The sequence below is a fragment of the Micropterus salmoides genome, unplaced genomic scaffold (assembly GCF_014851395.1).
Source record: "Micropterus salmoides isolate LMB-PRFRI ecotype aquatic unplaced genomic scaffold, ASM1485139v1 Ms_hic_scaffold_3, whole genome shotgun sequence".
In the NCBI taxonomy this organism is placed as follows: domain Eukaryota; kingdom Metazoa; phylum Chordata; class Actinopteri; order Centrarchiformes; family Centrarchidae; genus Micropterus; species Micropterus salmoides.
Window position 1 is genome coordinate 5,880,152 of NW_024042261.1, and position 21,851 is coordinate 5,902,002.

Below are 21,851 nucleotides of genomic sequence, written 5' to 3' on the forward strand. Positions count from 1 at the left end.
TCACAGCACCAACGTACAGCACTGTACATTAACTCAACCACAGGGCAGTACAATAAAGGTACCCAATTTGCAGTGGAATTTCCCCTCAGCTGCTTGCATGTTACATATACTACATACTGTTTTGCTAATTGCTGCCTGGAATATAGAATTACCTTTTTTCACTCAAAGTGCTATGATCTTGCTGTGATGCATTTGATTTGACACAGCATTGACATTGCATTCTGTATCACATATTTATGTTGCATGGGTTTATACTACAAAAAACATTTAGTCATGGTTGGGCAGAGATGGTTAAATACAGAGAAAGTAAACATGTTCTGTTTCGTGCTTCAAGTCGACTTTTACAATATTTAACCAAGACCAACATTTTGTCCTAACCTTTGAGTTGCCCAGACAGAACTATAAAAACCTGCTGCAGTGGTTCAGTTGCCATAATATTGTAGGGGAAATGAATTACAATACACTGTCACTGATTGTTCATATATTCAGCGTCAGCATTTTGCCACTTTGCAACTAAATTTACTCTGAACATTTGCTCATAGATAAAAAATGTTGTCTGGGGAGCATTCATTTCTTTCTAAATATATCTCCTGTTTCAAATAAGTGGTATACAAATGTATGTTTTAGTAGAGCTGAACTAACAGACCTAATTTGAAAGATGGAGATGCATTTTTGGGATAATGTTGTCAAACTAGGAACTACTTGCAAGTCATATCCACTTTAGGTTTTCTTGCAGCAGCATCAGCTGTATAAATGGAACACAATACTTCTCATAATACTTCTCATCCCATCTACACTTTGGGTAACACGGATAGAATGTCTCTATAATAGTCTCTAACATGCAGTATCAACTGTGGATAATTTTCTAAGTACATCAAGTGATGAGGCAATGTTAAGAACTGAAAATCAGTAAGCTCTGGCCCTGGTCAGGGAGAAAGCTGGACTCAACAACAAGCAACATGCAGTGCTGTCTGGAGTGTTAAAGGTGGTTGCACTCAACATGAGATAAACAAACAAATATAAAGTTAAAAACTCAGGAATGAATTTGTCCTTTTTCCATTCAAAAGGCCTGATCCTCAAGTGATTTATTTATGACGACTATGGCTATTTATGACGGGTTTACCCTCCATTGTGTTGCTGGACAAGGGCTTCGTTATTTACTGTAAATGCTTCATTTCATTCGAAGGCACCAGGATGAATCCCACACTCCTCGAGCTCTGTCTTACCAGGTGTTTATGTTAATGACAACCATAAAACACCACCACGCTCAATCTTACATTACTCCCATCTGGATCAGAATCATCTATACAGAATTTATTGCTGTAAATATGATCGGACCAAGAGTGTGTGAGTGAGAGAGAAAAACCATGGTCTAGATGTGACATGTTCTGTGTTTGTGAATGCAAGAGAGAGACTTTTTAGCCCCAATCAACATCCACCTCATGTGTCTTTTCACACACCGATGCTAGAATACTCTTTAAGTGCAGAAACAGGCAATTTCCAAGGAAATGAGAGGGCCCCTGGCTTAAGTGGGTAGATTTGAACAAAAGGTGGGGGAGATTGGCCCAGCACACCAACAAGCTGTTTAATAATGTGTTGCTGTTTATGCGTTGTTCAAACCCACTGCAGATCTTCCTGAAGGAGGCTGGAGGACATCAGACCTGAGAAGTCTAAGGTTAGTACAAGGATTGTAAAGAGGGAAAGGTCGACCGCATCCACTTTTTAATTTGTAGGTTTAAACACACCATGTTCGCTTATCCTTTAAATTCTTCCTCCTTTCTGCAGTAAATCAGAAGCTGATTTCAGTGCTTCTACTGGGATGGCTTGCCACATAGACATATTATGAGCTAAGCTTTCCATTAATTTTCTGATTTTAAATCCCAGTTCCCACACTTACTAGAAACTAGTAAGTGTTTATTCCACTTCTGTCATTTTAATACTAATTCAATTTTAGTGAAGGGGAGAATTAGAGCAACCATTTTTAATATTATATAACATTTACTGACGATATTTGTATTACCTCTGTTTATCAGTAGTTGACTTGTTTAACTGTACAGTTCCAGCAAATAGCTACACCAGTCATTCTGATCTTCTCCATTTTCTCCTTACAAGTTACAATCAATGAACTTTAAACATCTTTATTAACAAAACCAATGGATAAGAATTAGACACACCAGCTTTACCAAATATTAGGGGCATTAAACGCTAGGAAAATATTCAAAATATTATACCAACAAAAATATCTCACAACATTACACAAAAACAAGAGACAGCAATATGTAACATTTGGCAATACATTGGCTATCATTTTTTTACTGGGTGTCTGTTTCAATGAATCTTCATAATGATGTAAGCAAAGAAATACATACAAAAAAATAGATTTTTAAAAATGCTATTTATACTACAATATGATCAAATGGAGCATATATTTTTGGAATGGGAAGATTACAAACGTAAGGAGGCCTTGTTACAAAACTGTCACCTGTATATTCCCTTAAATCTTTCTAAATCTTCAGTGAAAATCTTCAATTATAGAATGCAGTTGTGGAAAATAAGTGAATGACATACTGTATGTCTTTCTTATCAGTAAATCTGCCATACAAATTGTTACTTTATTTATCTCACCAGCATTTATCCCCTCAGTCTCAATACAACTTTTCAAAGAGTGCATACAATAAAAATTCAACAATTAAAACAAGTCAAACTGTAGTAAAACTCTGTAAATGAACTACTATCCAGATTTCAGTTTACATTTAAAGTCCTGTAATGTAATTTGTTCCCGTGTCAACAAACTAACTGTTCCCAGATAGTGACACCAACATACAACACCCTGTGTCCTTATACACTTTATTCAGTTAAGGGAAAACTTCACAAAATAAACCCTTTAATGGGATGGACAGACAGCAATAGATGTTTTATATAAAGAACAATAGAATTACAATATAAAAAAATGAATGACAATAACGTACAAACAAATAAATATATACATAAATAAATATTAAGTATATTAAGCTTCCTCCAACTCTCCTCATAGGTGACAAGTGGTAATTATGAATGGGAAGAAATGACATGGAGTGGAGAACTCCATATTCCTGCTTTATCATGCTGTTGTCTGAAAATGCTGTGATTCGACGGAAAAAATATTACTTAATAATAACAATAAACCTTAAAAGAGTAAATGGACCTAAGGAACCCAGAGGAATATATTAAACTAATATTTAGATTAGATAAACTACTGTATGACTACCAGAAATTGCATGTTACTAGACTAGATATTTAGATTTCTTCCTACATGTGTGACGTCCTCATAAGCACAAAATCTACTGTGGCTCTTATGTGTTGTTGTATACTGCAGTTACAAAAGGAATACTCATATAATTGTTTAATGTTTCTACAAAAATATTTGTTGAGTTAATTGTACTTTTGTATAGTAATATAATATCGATATTTATTTGTTCTGCACATGTGCCTTCTCTGTCTTAAACACACACACACACACGCCTACACACATACTTTGTCATTACTGGCACAGTGTCAGTGGAGAACAGCTGCAGCACAACAAGCTGACTTCAGAAGAAAAAGAGGGACACCCATAGGTGCTGCTGAGGTACTGCACATATTACTCTCTCAGTGTGAACATGCAGGTGGTGACCAAATCAGACAAATACGACAAAGAACACGAGTTATACATGAAAATGATCCCTCTTTTTCTCTTAGGCTCAAATGTACTTTAAAGCTATCACTTCACTTACACATCAGGGAACATCTGATTAGTTTTTCGAGCACATTCAAATACACTGCAAGGGGCGAGTGACTGAAATGGCTGTTGAATGAATTGAACTACCACACATTCTCAACTTTTTTTAAGTGAGTGTAGATATAACGCATACAGTAAATTGCACATTATGTCGGACTGTATAGCAAAGGTATCACACACATTACAGGCACATTACCACTTTCTGCACAACCTTGGTCTGGATTTGTCTTCTTCCCTGACTCAAATAGATTCATACACACGCCCACAGACACACATGCTGCCTTGACGGAGTGACAGATTGGCATTGAGTAAGTAGGATAGTGCTTTTGTGTTTGTTTGCCCCTCTATATCAAACCATGTCAAACGTCCCCTTACAGTAGTGACAAAGGACCTGTCTGTCCATATGTTTCAGCATGATAGCATACAATGTAGTGCAGTAGGCTGGCGTCTCTTGTTCTCCCTCGCTCTCTCTCGTTCTCACACACGCACACACACAGACACACACCTCGAAGGTAAACTCTATTGTCCAGTATTGCAAGCCAAAATGCTCCCCTATTATAACACACGCCTGACTCGCCTGATTCCCCACTACATTATAAGTGTTAATTAATCCCAGCCAAACACAATGCATTCACAAATGGGTTCTATGTGTAAAGCGGTCTGCCAAGTACAAGTAGATGCAGGATAAAATTTGGCTTTTTGGTCTTCATTTCCATGGCTGGTGGGGGAGAATTATACAGCGGCACTGCTGCCTTTGTGTTAATAATGTTCAACTTCTTTTGTGGGAAGCAGAGTTATAGTCTTTTTTTTTTTTTAGTGCTACACGTTAAGTCCTGTTACACCCATCAACCGTGTTTGGTGTATAATATATGTAGTTGCTCATTGCCTGTTTGCACTTGTCACAGAGTCATGGAAATTACGCACAAGCCAAGTTAGGAATCAGCAAGTCATTAGTTTGAAATTCAAATCTATTTTCACACCATGTTGTGCTCATTTAAGACCACTGTTGTGCAACAGCTTTAATACTCCATAATAAAATGCAAACAAGCCTGGTAATGTTTCTTTCAGCTTTCATTTGATATGAGGATAGATAAATTGTATGATCAATTGTATAATTAAAGTAAATATCAAAGGGAAAATAGATTTTTTTCCTTGTTATGAATTTAACAGCATGGATGCTAATTGCTGATTGATATAATGGTCTTACATGGATGCCTTCAAAGTGTTGCTTGTAATCTACAGTTGTAGCACAATGATAAGGTAATGAGAGGCGGTTCGTTTTAATATAAGTGACTATTAGTTTAATGAAGATTTTGTCATTAGGAAGTCATTGTAACACTGTATAGGCCTACACACTGCACTGCATAGTCCAGAATGTACATGGTCCAGTTACTTTTTGTACCACATATTATTCTGTATGATGCATTATTTACATATTTATAGCTGAAGATTTGTAAAGATTTGAAAGAAAGGTCTTAGCAGGATCTTTGAGAAGTCCAAGCGCCATCTCCATATCAGAACCTTACACTTCCAGACAAGCTATTCAGTTAGTTGTCCCTGCTCCCCAGCTAAAGTGACACTTATAGTATTGACATACCTTTAGACATGTCAATACAATAACGGAAAATGATAAGATATACTTCCAAGACAAGTAAATTAAGCTTTTATTATCACTTTTAGTATATTTATTGCGACTTGGGTTTGAGTTGTAGCAAAATCATTGTCAACAACTGTCCTCTTGTTTACAGCTTGGATGAATATCTGGCTTCTTGTGTGTCTTGTTCCACTGGATCTATTTCAAGCACATAAGATCTCGTTACTAATATTCCAGTGTTTTCATTACCAACAGAACCGTTGGCCAAAGCTATTACAGTTAAACGGTACTTTAGCTTAAAGTAGCTAGCTTAAACGTAAGAAGTCAAAATATCAAGACACAGACAGTGGGAGTGTTATTGTCAGAAATTGTGATAATGTTAACTAGCAAACCACTACAGCCATATTTCATTACAGGAACTTAATGAAACATAACATCACACATAGGCTTTGTCAGTGATATGTTTTTGCTTCCACTGTTTGCACTGCTGAGTAGGTGGTGCTAAGTTCCAGGTGCTTTCAGTTGCCAACACTTTGGGTTGTGCTGCGGTGGTGATGGAGCAGTGGATAAGACTGTGACTCAAACTGTGACACATCCCCTAATGTGTCCCTGAGCAAGACACTTAACCCCTAGTTGCTCTGGAGGCATGCGACCTCTGACATAAAGAGCAAATTTAAGTCGCTTTGGATAAAAGCGTCAGCTAAATGAATAAATGTAATGTAATGTGATGGACCAGCAGAGATGCGATCACATAACAACAAAGATGACTACAACAGTAAACACCATTTTTATTGGTCCATTCCAACTAGGACAACCAACACTTTAAAAAAGAAGAACAATGATGAACTTACGTTGGAAAATGTGCAGAAACTCATCAGTTTTTGGGGAGTTGAGGCCATTCAGAGGCAGCTGCAGTGAAAAAGAAAAAGTGGACCCCTAGATTTCTTGGTGTCTGGCAGAAACGACACAGCCACAGGTTCCAGGAGAAAAAATTATGAAACAAGATTTAAAAAAAGGCTCAGTGCACAGTGGAGCAAACCGAAAAACTATGAAGTGGTCTGACGAGCTGGATGCCTTTTTCGGCAACCACCTGGCTTGTGCTGACAAGAAAGAAAACCCACTGAAGCTTTTTTAGTGGTATACCCTAAAAGATCACCGTTTGTAAAGTACAGTGAAAACACAGGGAAGAACCTCGTACTTAAACTTCATAAAGGCCACAGGAGGGGTTATGGGTTGTTTACAGTAGTTCATACAGTGGAAAAGGGCTAAAAATGAGCTAACATGCTAACAGTGGGGTAGATGGGTGTTTGTTTTTGCTTATAGGTGACCTGTACAGGCAAGATAAGTTGTATTATCTGTGATCAGTCCAACTGCTGAATTGATTTTCTCTTAAAGCCAAAATCTGATGAATCGTGATATCAAGGTTAGCACTTAGGTGCTCCAGCCTACAGAAAGCATCAGTTAGCAGTTGTAAGGCATTCTAAAGTCTGCTTTAAAGCACTCATTTTGTTTTGCATGGAAACTTTTTAAGCCCTGTCACTCTGAGGAAAGAAAGGAAGTGCTGTCAACGGCTTGAAGGATGTGGGAGTTTATTGAGATGGAAAATGGCTGCTGGTTAGTGTCCTGGGCTAAGCAAATGATATAAAAGCCAATCCCAGTGTTTTAATGGCCTTCATTCTTCTCTGAGGGGGTGGAGGTAATTATAAAGTTCATTACTGTAATGAGATAGGCAGCGTTTGAGAGCGAGCCATCAGTAACTGGGCCGAGACACAGCGATACAACTGTTGATCAAGTCACTGGAACAGGACGTGAATGAGGTTAGAACAAGTTCTGATGATGTAATTTATTCCTAAAATTTCTTTCCTTTTGACATGATGGATGAACCTTAAATCTGAGAAAAAATACATCAATTTCACTTTCTATGCATGATATGACATGTTATGTTTAAAAATGACAATGCAAAAGCCCTCACTAATTGGAAGATAAAGATTTAATGCCATAACAGGTTAAAATTATATACAGATTCGACAATAGAATGTTAACAAACATGCGAAACAATGAAAGACATGGGAAAATGTATAAATGGAGTTAGGTAGATCAGTAGGGAATTATAACATTCATCACATAACTGCATGTTTATACCAAAGTTTAACAGGCTGTATAATAAGCCCTCAGTTGTGAACCTTGTACAGGTGGAACTTGCAAATCATGTTCAACTCAGTGTAAAGATTCATAGCCACTGGCCATGTGCATCTTCTAAGCTACTGCATCATTGTTCAAATACACCATACAAGTACTGTATATCAGTAAGTTAATGCATCACCCTTTATAATGCCATGATGTCTTAGGCTGATTAGGACTGTCCTCATTCAGTAGAAAATTTAGCCTGCTTGTTCAAGCTGTCAGTTCATTACAAAAATAGGCTTATACAAGCACTGTTTATAAGGTTAATAGCTTACTTGTCTATCTATTTATCAGTCACCAATGAGGGGAATGTCTGCTGAAAGCTACTGATACAGTAGCAGTCTTTAACATCTTAAGACATCAGGCCTTAGCCTGTGATGTATACTTGGAGAAGTATCACATAACCACGTATTATTTACTAGGTGTATTCAGGTGATCACTGGTCAGTGGAAAGAAATATATATCACACAAATGGAAAGACCATGATGTACAGTACATAATGGAAAGCAGGTTTAAACAGTGTTATTTTTTTCATAAGAAGATAGAGTTTGTTCAAGCAAATTCCATCCCTTACTGTATATTACCAAGCATTGTTATGATGAGTGTTGTTGATTTTGCATAGTGCATGTAAACATCATATTCTGGTTTCAGAAACCTGAATATGCCTATTTCCCAGTTTTTCGAAACCTGGTTATGCTAGCTGGAGTACTTCAAATACTGTGGATGATTCTCTGCTATACTGGTGCAGCATCAACTCAAGTTACAAAGTAGTTAGTTAGTAATGCAAAAACATTGATGATCAACACCCTGTAATTGTATTGTTGCTCTTGATTTCCATTATTGGTGCTATCATGTAACTCGTCTACACTGGTATTTACCACTTTAGGGTGGTAAACTCTGAAACTTCCAACTTTTAAGAATTTACTGGGAACGCTCAAACGCATCATTACTCTTCACACTCATTACATTTAATGAACTCTATTCAGCTTTTAACTAAACCACATTTACTTGCAGGACTAATGAATAAAACTATTCTTATCTTGATAAACGAAACTGTGAAAAGTGAGTAATGCAGAATGTTTAAAACTAACAGCTCAAGATCATTTCAGTTACAGGTCCATTGTTGTGCTTTGAGACAGTTAAAAAAGACATTTAGTCACTCAGCTGTGCAGACACTAACATTCACAGTAATGTTAGAAGCGTGTGTTGGGAAATTTATCCACTACAGACAGATTTCACAGACGTTTGGTGTTCAGTGGGTGTTCATTTTAGACTATTCTAACAGGCGTATAGAAAATCCTCATTATTTCGCCATAAAAAATCCTATAACTGGGTCGTCCCACACATTCTATTTAAGGTGTTTTGTGTTTTTATAGTCACAACATCAGCATGAAGCTCAACGTTGCATTACACCAGTGTCTTTCCAAATCCTCACTGTATTATCACATTTCTATTCTTTTTATTCTATATGTCCTGTTTTATGAGCGGTCTGCTACCTGTGCTTTGAGCAAAGTTTTTCTTAGAAGTTATAGAGAAAAACAGGTTCTCTTCTGCAGTGAGAGGACAGACTCAAGTGTCTCTCTCTCTCTTTCTGCACAAAAGAACATAAAGCTGAAATAATGGTTCAGTTTGACTGTGACTCAGCCAGTATAAAATATGCCTGATTTCCACTGTGAATTATACCAGCTTCTGGCAGCTGATTTATCGAATAGGAGGGTTACATTTATAATAAGGCAGAAGAAATTATTGTTCAGTGTTAATATTGGAGATTTGATTGAAACGGATACAGGGGCCGTTGAAAATTGGACAGTAAATCACTGTGTTCCAGTCAGGCTCGCTATTCAGAGAGGTTTGTACAGATACTGACAGATAATGGGTTTTTTCTTTTGCTTTGATTGGTCATTACAGAAACCTTATTTTCATTAGCATTCCTATAACCATGATAGGATTTTGAGCCGCCATGATTGTGGCTTGTCACAGTTGTGTGTATGTGAGAGTTTTGGGCATGGGTTGGTAAGCACATATCGCATGTCAAAAGAGCCAGGGCCCAATAACAGAGTAGTTATTGTATGAGAAGTGCTTCTTTGAGTTCAAGAGGCGAGAAAATGTTCTTGAACAGTCTGGTATCATCAATAGAATAACACGCCGATTTCTTAAGTCATTTGGCGTGGTATTCCAACGCATTTTTTGCATTTCACGTGTCATTTCATGCAGTTTAGACTGCATTGACTTTTATTGTTGTTTTATTGACGTAAGTTACCATTCTACATTGTTGCAAACGTTAGCTACATAGCATTAGCTACTACATTAAGTTACGTTGTTACGTTGTACATTGTTCCATTACATTAGCTACGTTAGCTACATAGCATTAGCTACTACATTAAGTTACGTTCCATAAGTTACCGTTCTATATCATTGCTAACATTGGCTACATAGCATTAGCTACTACATTAAGTTACGTTACTTAAGTTACCATTCTACATCATTGCTAACATTAGCTACATAGCGTTAGCTACGTTAAAGTTTAAGAAGCAAGCTAACATGACATCCCCCGATGTACTTTACTGCTAACCTTAATTAATGCCGAAATGTATTTATATGCCATTCCATGATATCACGTTGTCATGAAGCAAAACACCTTAAAACTTTTACTTGGGTTGGAAACAAGGAAACAGCTAGTCTGGCTCTGTCTTTTAAGGTAACACAATCTGCCAACACCTAAATTCTACTAATTAACATGTCATATTTTGTTTGTTTAATCTGTTGTGGTATAGGGGCTTATGTGACTATTTCTTAGCTGGGCCCAGTGACTTACTGAGGTCTTGCTATCACTGTGAGACTGGCAGTCACAGTAAGGCCAGGAAACTGTTCAACACATTGAAACATCCCATAGAACCACAGGTATCAAAGCTAACCAGCTGTACCCTTTTATTTACCAGAGATATATGAGAATGATATCAATTATCTCATAACTCACTAAGAAAGCGTATAAGCATATTTTTCCAAAATATCTAACTATATCTTTGAGGCTGGTTCTACTATTTCTTAGATTAAACATCTTAACAGTTTTAGGCAAATCAAAATGCAGTAGATTAAAATAAACGGAGCATAGTATTTTCACAACAATTACATACCTTGAGCATGGAAGTTCATTCTTGACCTTGGGAACAGCATGACAAAGCAGTTCAAAGTCCACATAAGAGACCATAATGTAGGAGGACCAGGAAGATAAAACTGACAGAAAACTGTAATGAACAGATAAGATGGGTTTGTACTTTGTGTAGTACAGGTACTGTAGTGTAAGTGGTTATAGTGTACTTACGGAGCCTACGCACCTAGCCGCTAGCCTTTAGCTACGGTATAGCAGAAGTGCATATGTAACTAACGCATGAACTGTATCAAACTGCTACAAGTTTGTGATGAGAAACTTGTTGCATAAGGAGTTGGAGAAGGAAGGCCTCCTCTTGCACAGCACTCTCATTAACACAGTGAGTGTAATACTCTCATACTCAGACGTTGAAGGGTACCTTTAGTCTTAAATAACTACGCTTTGTCACTTTTTCTGAAAGCGTTGGTATTGGACACCCTGAGGTGAGAACACTACTACTACTAAACTACCAGACTGTTCACTATTTCTTTCAAGTATTAGGGCTGATTTTTGCACCTGAGTGAAAATTGAAGGAACCAGATGGTAACTTTTCTTTGTGGTCAGAATGTGACAAACACTTGATGCCAAACAGTGGTAAACTTAACAATTCTCAGGTAGAACATTCAAAACTATCATGAAAAAATCTTTTTCAACAAATATGATTAGTAAATCTTTTTTCAGTCCCTTTTCCACAGTAAAATAAATATTTTAGAACAATTAAGTGCTAATTTGTTATTGATGCAAGTGGATTAAACCAAATATTTATTGACAATATATTGAACATATGTTGTTATTGAGGAAAATTATATTGTGATAATTATCATTATTGTTTTATTGACCAGTCCTAGAACACACTACTACAAAATTTGAAACACACGGTGTTCACTGTGATAGAATAACATAGTTTGGGAAATGGTCATAAGCAATCTAAAGTAAATCTGATTTATTGTAAATCGGATATACAATGCAAAAATGCTTGATCTTTATTTTAGAATTTTAAGATGCATTTTACTGATTTTAGACTAGAAGATCAGTTCCCTCTTCACTTGGCGCTACCAGCAGACTTTCAGGAGCAGGACCAGACATCAATCACGTCACTCCCGGCATTTCCAAAAATACCCACAAGTCCCATCTCCTCTTCTTCGCTCACTGAGACCCACTTGAGACCCCACTTTCCACAATCCCAAAGCTGGCCAGGAAGTGGGTGAGTCCAGCTTTAACTCACTCTCTTCCACGGTCCACTTCTCCTCAACAATCAGGAACATTTCACCTGACAAATCTTCTGCCTCTCATCAAACAGCCTTTCACAGTGTTACCACCGCTCATCGGAGTTGATAGCACCAGCAGCCTACATCATTCAGGACAAACCACACTGAGTCATCAGTACACCTTCATCCATGTCCAGCAGCTTTAGTCATACACCTTGAGCAACCTCAGGAGCCGGTTTCAGTAGGAGCTTAGCCACCGGGATGCCCACTGCCCACTCTCAGCAACTTCTAACTCGCCAGATGGTCTCTTATGCAGAACCATCTGAAGTCATCATCTGAAACAGTATTGACTGTACAGAAACTTGTACTTTGCTTTTCTCATCTTTCAATAAATAATTATCTCCAGTTCTGACATAATTGTTGCTAGCAGCTCACATGCTATCCTATTCAGTGCAGTGGTTTCGACCTCACTTGGAGCTAAAAGTTGTTTTGAGCTAAATTGGAGCTAAAAGTCGTTTCTTCCAGCAAAGCCTGTTCGAGCTACGGTCATTTAATAATTGTTTTCTAGTTTCAAGTGAACATCAAGCTTAGTCGTTTAGAGCAAACAATTGTTTAGAGCGAACATCGAGTTAAGAGACGTTTCAATCAAACCATTATTATAAAATAAAGTCGTTTTGAGCAAAGAGTCGCTTCAAGCGAACATCGAGCTAACATTTGTTTCAGACAAACATCTAAATTAAAGTCACCTTGAGTTCAGTCACTTCGAACTAACGTCGAGGTAACAGTTGTTTTGCATTTGTCATTTTGCGCTAAAGCCGTTTCACGCTAAAATTGCTTTGAACTCTCAGTAGCTTCAAGCTCACGTCGAGCATACAGTCCTTTCGAGCAAACATCAAGCAAACAGCCTTTTTGAGCTATTACCAAGCTAACAGTCATTTCATCCGGACTGTCGTTTCAGTCCAAATTCATTCGAGCGAATAGTCTTTTCAAGCGAACAAGTGTTCAAGCTAAAGTCATTTAAATCTGTCTCGAGTGAACAGTTGCTTCAACTAAAGTCATTCAAGCAAACAGACCTTTGACAGTCGTTTCGAACTAAAGGCGGCTTTTTGGCATCGTCATGCCAAAGCCCCTTCAGTCATAACCTAACACGACCGTGCCAGATGGTTAGCATCTTGGTTTTCTTTTCACTTTCACTTCCGTGTGAAAGTGACACGCCCTGCATTGGGGTATGACAGTACTTTCACATAGGACACCAGTGGCACAAACAAACGCCGACACAAGCACATTGCTCGAACTGTGCCATTCATCCTGCAGGGTTTTGGGGGTTCTATAAGGAATAGTCACTAAAACTACCATTAACAACATTGCCGTCTCTCATGCTACAGGCCAGCTTGAAGAGCTCCAGCCACCATCACAACTAGTACAACATAATCATTCAATCTCGCCACCATATCTCGTTTCATCAGTGCCAAGTCCATGATGGCTATCAAAACCACTACATCAAAGTCAGTTAGCAGCACTAGCCTCCTTCGAAACTTGTAACCTGCGTTCCCAGCCTTTAACCATTTTCAGATAACTTCCCATAGGTCCCCCGCCGCCTTCCTCTCACTGTATTACTCAGTCGTCGTAAACCTTATAATCTACGTTCACACCCGCTCTCGGGTTTCACTTCACTGCATCTTCCCTTTGTCTTGACCTTGGTGTCACACCATAATTCAGACTCATTCCTTAAACAACACTATGTTCTACTTAAAGCAACCATATCTATAAATCGGGCCAGCTTACACCTGTCTTTTTTCGAAGCACCTGATACATATCAGGCGCCGCTGGTCTTCCCAAGCATTACATCATCACATTCATTCAGATCTCAAAGATCTCAGATCAGCCAATGCTCTCACGTAACTGGAAGCTTTATAGGGGTCCGTCGTGCGTGGGTGCTACAGCGGATTTCCCTATCATAGCTTCCACACAACACTTTCGCATGTCTATTCAGCAACTGCAAGCCTCGTACATCTTTCTCTTTCGATTATCAATAAATCATTTAACCGTATCTGTTGATTGTGGTCCTTGCTAGTGAAATAGAGTAGGGGAGAGACGGGACGATTGAAACGCGGGATGAATGAAACACAGCGATTTTCTTGGAGACCATACACGCCTAATATGCCAAATTACCTCAGCACATACAGTCCACAGTACTTAACAGAACCAGGAAAAATCAGGTGGATACGTCACACTTTCATGGAGTTTTAAGAAGCTGTTTTCAATCACGGTAAGTAAATTCACTCAAGCGATCTTTTTTTTTAATGACGAGTTGTGTTTATTGTTTCATGTGTCATGGTCATGATCACATGACAGATTAGTTAGTACTTTAACACATCCTGAAGTTTTAAATGTCAAAATTTTACAGTTGAGAAGCTAGTGACATTAAAACGTCAGGAGTCACTGTCGGGACGAATGAAACAGGTGTTTTGGACACGCAGCCATTCTACCTTCTTTAGATACGGCGGGAGGGGGGCAGAGTCCACTAGACTGCAGGCTGGACCACCAGGATGCTCCCAGCCAAATAACAGGGTCTTCACAGTAGACCAGGAAAACAGGCTGCAGATGTGCATAAAAAGGGCAGCTGAGATCTGATCCAAATGCGCATTAGCTGTTGAATATTCTAGTTAGCTAGCTAAGTTATATTCATACAATTTTGTTATTAAGAAAAAGGACATAATGAGTTTGCAATTTCGTATTAAGAAGGGCAGTGTCAAGCTTTCTAAATAAAAACAAGAATAACATAAACTATTTAAATGTATATCGTTGTGTTTCTTCCGTCCCGCACAGTAGGGACGAATGAAACAATGCGCACCTTTCCTTCAAAGTGAAATTATACTTACAGTAAGTTGTTCCACAATTTAACAAGATAACACTTGGTATTGATAGAACACACACGCAAGTTGTTGATGACAACAACAAATGATTTCTGTCTGTAACTTTATATTTTAAAATTATGTATATCTGAAAAGTGTTTCAATCGTCCCGGCTCTCCCCTACTATACAGCTTGTGAAAACAATGTGTATATGTCTTGTTGCTCTGGATGAACCTTCAAAAAAAAGGAACACTGATGATGTTTCAGGGTTGTCTCAGGTTGGGCTCCAGCATTTTCAGAGCTTGACCCATACTAGCAACTATGTGTCAGGATATCTCTATCTCTGCAGCTTCAATACTCTTATTTCTTAATGCTTCTGTCTCTCTCAAGTTCCCCAACTTTATGGAGTTGCACTTTGTTTACTGGTTAATGTTTAATACCCTAATAAAAAAGTATACTCCACTCCACATGTTTGCTAAATTTACCGCTAAATTATTTTTATGTAACGTATTATAGTGACCATTATATCTTTGGAATTTTTAACTGCGTTGTCCAGCGGTAGCACTAAGCTGTACAGCCACAGTATTCTTTCTTCTGCTGGAGCTCCGAGGTTAGAGAGCATCCTGTTTTAATGGAAAATACTACACTACACATGGATTTTGTTTGCATCTGTGCATTTCATTGTTAATGCTCTCTGCCTCTTAGTGACTCTAGAAAAAACACCACTGTTTACAGTATGCTTGTTTAGAACTGATTACATTTCTATATCCAAACAATCCTCTGCATTGTGTATTTGCTAATATGCATGCACCGTCCAAGTATTGCAAATGCAGATGCATGTTTACTGTGTCAATGAACCCATTACAATAGATTTTAATTGCCTGACGGAGCTGCAACGGAAGGAGGGGAGAGGAGAGAAGACTTGTCACTGTTCCATGGAGGCCATTAATTGCCCATGACTCTGACTGTGTCCTCCCTATACTCGACTCGCCTGACACCGGCCAATCAATAGTCAGTGTTGGCTGATTATAGTGGGAAAACCCCTCCTCTTACAAAGGTCTGTGCCTCATCCTGATCAATAACTTCAGTGAGGGGCAGCTGTCTGTGTGTCTGGCTATATAAGGGCACTTATGATCATGATTACAAGAAAAATAGACCCCATTGATACCTAGTCACAAACATCTACAACAGTTAAATGCAGTTTAATTTCTGCCTATAATGTTTTATGAATGATGCTGTTTCAGTAAGCATTATGTTTTCATACAAGCACAGTCATAAGTCATTATGGGTGCAGGATAATTCATCAGCTACATAGAAGCTGCAGTCATTTAGGTTTGATCAGGACTGTTAGCTGTTAATATGGGTTAAAACATTAAAAATAAAGCCAAAAGGGTCGGGGTGCTTTTCAACATTTCCTCTGGTTTCCCTTAAAATTACACAAGCTTCCTCACTTCCTGCCTTCAGCAATTTAAGCACTTTGGGAGCGAAAACAATTACCCCTTAGAAAGTACATTTCCTTTTTTTTGCACTTCACAAAAAAAAAAGATGCTGTCCAATTTCCTCTCATTCTCAAATTAAGCATATTTTGTGAATTTGAACATGTCATGGACAGATAGTCCTGTGATATACTGTGCTTAGAAGGCAGTGTTCTTTGTGTTCAAGCAAGTCAACAACATGCACGGTTGGAATGTTGACGGAAGTTGGTGGACGATATGAGGGAGAACAAAAGTCATCAAAATAAGTCAATTTCCAATTAAACAACAAAATTAAACAAAAAAAAACAATTAAGAAACATCTAAGAATTGTGATGGAAAGCTTGAAATTAAGTTATAAAAAGCAGCACAGTTAAGCAGTGTTGCAAAAAGAAGGTAACTGAATGACACCAGCTTCCAATTGCCACTACAATGCAGCCAGACTAACTGGATGAATTGATTAATTAATATGTGAATTAATGCATTTCTAAATTTCTGGTGCTTCACATCTAAAGTATGTATTCTAAAATCACACTGAAATGAAAGATAATAATATATAATAAAAAGATAATAATAATATATAATAATAATATAATAATTAAACTCTGGTGTGGACGAAACAACCAGACCAAGACTGCTGAATTAGATGTGTGATTATAGTCTGAATACCCAAGTTAGGTTGCTTTCACTCCTGTAGTTCGGACATTGACGCCTTCCTTTTCTTGTTCAGTTCATATTCACTCTGACTTTCTACAAAATAAACAAGAGCTGTTAACATGAAGTCATATCGACTGACAGATTCATTGACTGGACACTTTTGATGATGCCGTCCATCATCATCAGTTCTAATGGACCCATAGAAAGGAATCTAATTCTGGTATTCACAAAGAGCTCACAAAGAAATACCTGATTATGAGCATTAACAGTATAGACAGTGACAAATAGGTAGGTTTTGTAATATTATGAGGGGATAGTTGCTGCTTGGTCACTGTATGTTCAACCTTCTTCACGCAGCAAAAAGAGGAGCTGCTAAAATACATTGATACAAGGAATCTGAGATAAGATCAAGATGTTTTTAAACAATTTGTTACTTTCTGATTGATCAGGGAAAATCCATGATATGTAACCACTTTACCATAGTTACAAGATGATATTGGACAAATATATAGATCACTGACAGGTCATGATCAGCAGATATCATCTCTACAATTACAAATCCTGTGACTGGCTTTCACACCACAAACAAACTGCACCAGAGTTGGCTAACAGACAGCCTCCTAATAAACCCAAACTAAATATGAGTTACACATGGAGATCCCACAGACACTAACCCCTTGTATGATTAACTAATTCTCATAATCATGAGCGCTTTGTCAGAGAATATTAATTAGGTTCAGTAAAGTGTAGCATGGCTTTTTTGATAATGGATTTTCCTTGAGACTACATGGTTTGTCCCAATAGCTGAAATTTTGAAAGCTCAAGATTACAGGAGGCATCTTCACGTTTTTGTGCAATCCCTCCTTTTATGCCCTCTTCCTCCCTAAAAGTTTTTTGTCTGACAAGAATACTCTTGCTATCTAACTTACTGAGATGTCATTTTCAGCAGGATATAACTCAGTGAGGGGCTCAGTTGGTCAACACTTGGTCCACTTGTAGGTGTGTCTATATAAATGTGTACAAACACTCCTTGCATATTTACCTTGCACACAGGTGCATCTCAAAATTGTTTAATATTTTGGAAATTTGGACAAACTTTCACATATTCTAGATTCATTACACATGAAGCTAAATATTTCAAGCCCTTTCTTCATTTTAATCTTGATGATAAAGGCTTACAGCTCATGGAGTTCAAAACCAGTATCTCAAAACTATTGGAAATTTAGAATAAAAATGTTATAATACAGAAATGTCAACCTGAGCTTTAATCAGCTAATTAACTAAAAACACCTGCAAAGGTTTCCTGAACTTTTAATCTGTCAGTCTGGTTCTGGTGCTCACAATGCACTTTTCCATGATATTCTAATTTTTTTTAAGATGCACCTGTTCAGTACCTTTTTGTGCATGCATGACATCTCCATCTGGAGATTCAAATAGTATGAAAATAGCAGTTGTGTGTGAACACAGCTTGTATGGCTTCTACAGACTTGCTCATGCTCATGTGTGCACCTTTTGAATCTTTGATTTTTTTTTTGCACATACTGATGTTTCAATTTAAGTGGCTTTATTGGCATGACTGCATGCAATGCAAATTTGCCAAAGCATATTAACACAAACTGCACAATCAGAATAAACATGAATAAGCACAATAAACATAGCAATCATTGCTGGTTGGAGTAAAACGCATCATTACCGCTGCACCAGGACAGGAATGTCACTACAGACACCACATTTAAAAACTCCAATATACTGCAAAATACAGAGATTTACCTGGCTTAATCAGCATTGTGTGAACTCATTTGGCAATTTATATGTATTTATATATTTATGTAAGTCCCGCACTTCAGCTTGAAAGTTATGTAAATTTTTTATTTTACATTTTATTCCTAAGTCTGCAACAAATAAGACTGTATGCAGTACACATTTGTTACAGACATTGTCATGACTGCCATGTTTATGTATGACATGGGTTCAAGTTTGCCACATACACATGCACTTTTATTTTTTCTTCATGCAGACTTTACCTCCAGGCTCAGTTTGTGACAGCCTCTTTTGTCAATTTAAGAAGGTACCAGAAGGCAGGACGACAGCAAGACAGGCAGCATAAGGGTGAGGCTGAAGACTCACTGTTCTCACACACACACACACACACACGCCATGCCTGTGCTTGTGTGTGTATTTTCCGCATGGCAAAGGGTAGGGTTCCAAACTGTAAGAGGATTAGTGACTTGAAAAAGGTAGCCGTCATTTAATTGAAGGCTTACCAGCAGCCGGAAAAAGGCTAGCAGTCAAAGTGAAGGTATAACCCAGCCCAGAACATCCTGTTGAGACCACATTTGCCAAAGTCCATGTGTTTCCTTATGCCTGCCTTCCCCGCCTTCTTCTCAACCTCAGAGGCACGCATCACGTTTTATCACTGAGCCTCAGCTTCTTAAAGACGTTTACACGTTTTGCAATTTTTAATCTCTTCAGCTTGCTAAGAAAGGTGCCTTCAACTCATATTATTCAAATTCTGTGATCTTTGGAAACTGCTCGGGCCCCGAATCCCTCTTCCTTTTGCCTGGGAGGAAGCTGGGGCCATGTCGAGAGTTTATGATACATGAGGAGCTGTATCTGTCTGTGTAACACTTTTACTGGGATTGTCACTATTCAGCCAAACAAGCACAGCCTGCTAGTAGGGGCAGTTCCCTTTGTCTGGACATTCATCCTTACAGTAAGTTTACACTGGGCTATTTACTGGAGGTCTGGTTCCAGTGTGGAGCATGAACCCACCAATCCTCAGTTTATCACGTTCGAAATGGAGTTTACAACCTTCACAGACTGACTTAAATCTGGATAACCTCAATTCCTAGTTCAGTGAAGACCATCTTTATCACCACTGCTATGACAACTACCAGTAATAATAATAATAATAATCTTTATTTATAGAGCACTTTCCTAAATCTGCTGTCCAAGTGATTCACACAAGTCAACAACTTCACAACAAGCAGATCGTAAAAACAATTTCCAATAGTAATAAGCCAGTAGAACAACTAAAACCAATTACAGTGTCGCCCAGAAAAAGAGCAGTCAATAAAAATAAAGTAAAATCAAGAGAAGCTCCCTGATAAAAGTATGTTTGAAGAAAAGATTTAAAAGACTCTGCTGACCTGATTTCCTCAAGCATCTGACTGTGAGTGCTCTGTCACCTCCAGTTTTCAACCACACCTCGGGAACAGATAAAAGACCTCTGCCCAAGGATCTCAGGCTACGTACTGGCTGGTATGTGACTCAGAGGTCAGACATATAGCATGGGGAGAGGCCATGAAGAAAGTGTTAAAAGTCAACAGAAAGATATTAAAATCAATTCTAAAACATTCATGCAGAGTCAAGGGGCTTTGGTCACTTCTCGTGGATGCAGTTCTATTCTGGATTCATCCAGAATAGAACTGCATATAACAAAGCTATGAAAATGTGATACAGTTATAAAGCATGAATAGAATACGTCATTTAAACTAATCTTGCGGTAAAGGCATATATTGAATCTGTATATTATATCATCTTCATGGCATAGTTTCTTTGCTAATAGAGTAATCGAATGATTTAGCTTTGCACAACAGTATAACATTGTCAGACTTCTTCCTTGTCAAAATCAGGCGCCTTCATAACCCACAATGCAACACGACCGCTGATAGTTACTTCAGAGAGTCAGATGTGTTATGCTAGTAGCAGCTAAGGTTGCCGTGAGCTGCTAGCCTAGCAAAGATGATGAGTCTGGTAAGAAAACGTCTTCAACTTCACACCATCAGATTCTTTTTCATTTCCAAATTTCTAGTCTTCAGACCCAACTAACGATGACTCAGTGACATCACTTGAGGGCATTTATCCCATTTGTCACAGACAGTAGGCCTACTCATCAAAAGGCACTGATCCTATTGCTAACTGTCGAATAACAAAAAGGGAAACAATATATCTAATGGAGTCCCCAGAACATTATATCTAATGTTAAGGTTATTCAGCATTCTTAAAGCTGCACTAATCAATATTTTTAAATTGCATATCTATAGGTGAAATGACAAGGAGTAATATGAAAAGTGTAGCTCACAGTGCAGAGAATTATCAGCAGACTCTTCAGCTGGTTTCACTTCATGGCACACAACTTCACTGCTTTTGATTTGGGTTCAGCACTCTCATCAGCCTTGGTTCCAGCAGCAGCAGGTATTTTCAATGAAAAAGCTCTATTAAACCCGATGTACACTACCTATCCAGCAGACAGAATCTAGCTGGTGAACATTGTGGAGCAGCTGAAGAGCCAGATCCTTTTCTTTGACTGCATTCACCTCAGTGTTAATGTCCATATGAGCTCTGCCTCCACTTACTGCTCTCTCTCTTGCTCACTGCTCATTTGTCCTATTATATCACATCATCTAATTTCCATTTTCAATTAACATCCTTATACTTTCTAATGTATCAATATTTAGATATATTCTAAACATTATATGTTTTTAAGAGAAACATTTTGTGTAGGAGTCCAATAGTTGGAGTTGGCCAAAGCTACATTATCATTTCTTTCCTAAAACTGATTATCTGTGATCCCACCACTAAACCACGCCGATGCGCTCTCCTTCACTGGCTGGGGGCGTTGTGGAAGTCAGCACCAGGCTCAGTCTAGGAGCTTTCTGTCTCGCTGAGGCGGTAAACTCTATGAAAAGCACAATCTGGTCTGATTTTACCTGCAGTTGTTTATTTCATTCTGTTATTTTGAGTATTGATATGCATATTTGTGTCATTAGGGCATCATGATTCCAAGTAAGTGCCTTGATAGTGAAATATATACAAGATTCTACAGTCATGGAAAATGTTATCACACATTCCCTATTTGACCCAAACCTACATGCAACACAAACACACACGGAAGTATTAGGTCCAAATTGCTAGATGCAGTGTATAACCCACAGCCAGGCTCTTCAGTAATGAAAATTACAGTGTAGCTGTCG